Genomic DNA, 1,545 nt, shown 5'->3' on the forward strand with positions numbered 1-1,545 from the left:
TCATCATCATTTTCTTCTTTTACTTCACAACAAGAGTGCAAGAGCATGGTTTAGTGCCACTTTTACGAAGACTTCCTTCACCTTTGTAGGTTTGTATTTGAAGGTTGTTCTTTAGCGCATTGCTATTACTCTACCTTCCTTACTTTCAAAATTGTCCTCATCCAGTAAGAATAATATCTTATTCTGCCTAAGTTTGCCTCCTCTCTGAAGTATAGGAGTCTGACATGTTATTACTTGGCTGGTCTTCTTTTTTCAGGTCTGATTTGTAATTTCTCTAATTGACCAATAATTTTTTTTCCCAAGCGTTGGCCACAGGGATTATTTGTTAGGCCAGTCTGTGTCCACGGCGGAGAGACCAGCTATGTGTGAGACCAGCGAAGGTATATTTGACGTTTTGGAAGAGACACTTGTACCTGAAGGGGAGTTGTCTGAGTCCGAGTTAGTGGATCGGATATACTCGGTAACTCTTATAACACTAGATGAAATCTAAATCTAGATGTAAATCTAGATGAAATCCAGACCTAGGAGTACATGTCTTGTTATAGTTTGACCTGCAGGTGAATCTAGTGTGACCCATGTTATTGTAGAAATCATTCTTGCTTACAGTGGGTGCAGAGAGGGGGTGCAGGTTCCTGTATTCTCTCTTTAGTTTAAAGACCCCTCCTTTTTAAGAGTACCCCAGCTAGATGTGTTTGAGAAGCGGGTTACTTGAGGGTTTTATGCCTTTTCTTTGCCCTTTTCTGGTCATTTCAGCTCTCAGACCTCAACCAATTAGACTTGCATGTGCCTTGGCTGTCAACATGATGCCTATCCCCTGTCAGCAGAACAGTTGAAGACAGCAACTCTGGCACTGCCAGGTTGATGTCTATGAATTTACAGACTTCTTTAACAAGCTTGGATATGGGGACTCGTTGAGTCGGAATCAAGGCCTGTTGTGTGGAAACCGGTGCAAACGAAGGCCAGGTGCTGACTGATTCCTTCAAATTCTCGTAGGCACTGTCTGTTCGTGTCTGCACAGTCGGCGTGGCACTAATAAGGATAATCGGGGGGAACAGGTAGTGGAATTACCTTTCTGAGTAGCTTTCACACAAACGCTGCCGTTCAGTCTCGAGAAGGGGGCCGCCGAGGATCTTTGTCCTCTTCATTATCTGATGGTCAATAGTAGGATTTTCCTTTGCGGTGTCCTGTGTCACCGTAGGACCTTTTTCTCCGCCGCGATTGGGGAAAAGGGTGGGCTTAAGGGCATGTCATACGCAGGGAAGGCTGGGCGGTGCGCTCATCCCATTTCCCCCCATGTCCTTCCAGGGCTTTTTCATCAGAGAAGAAGGAGAAGGAAAAGAAAATATAACTAAGAAGAGGGTCCAACAAAAAAAAATGTGTTGGCGGAAAAAAGGCTGCGAGGCGTGGTAGTGGTCCCGGGTTGGGCTGTGCGGGGAAAGGTTAGCAGGGACGAGGGAGGAATCAGAGATGCCCGTTAGCCAAGAAAGCGGACGCTGAGCCATTGGAAAACTTCGCTAACAAAGAAAATATTTCGTAAAATAACTG

This window comes from Penaeus monodon, chromosome 25, assembly GCF_015228065.2.
Source record: "Penaeus monodon isolate SGIC_2016 chromosome 25, NSTDA_Pmon_1, whole genome shotgun sequence".
Classification (NCBI taxonomy): Eukaryota; Metazoa; Arthropoda; class Malacostraca; order Decapoda; family Penaeidae; genus Penaeus; species Penaeus monodon.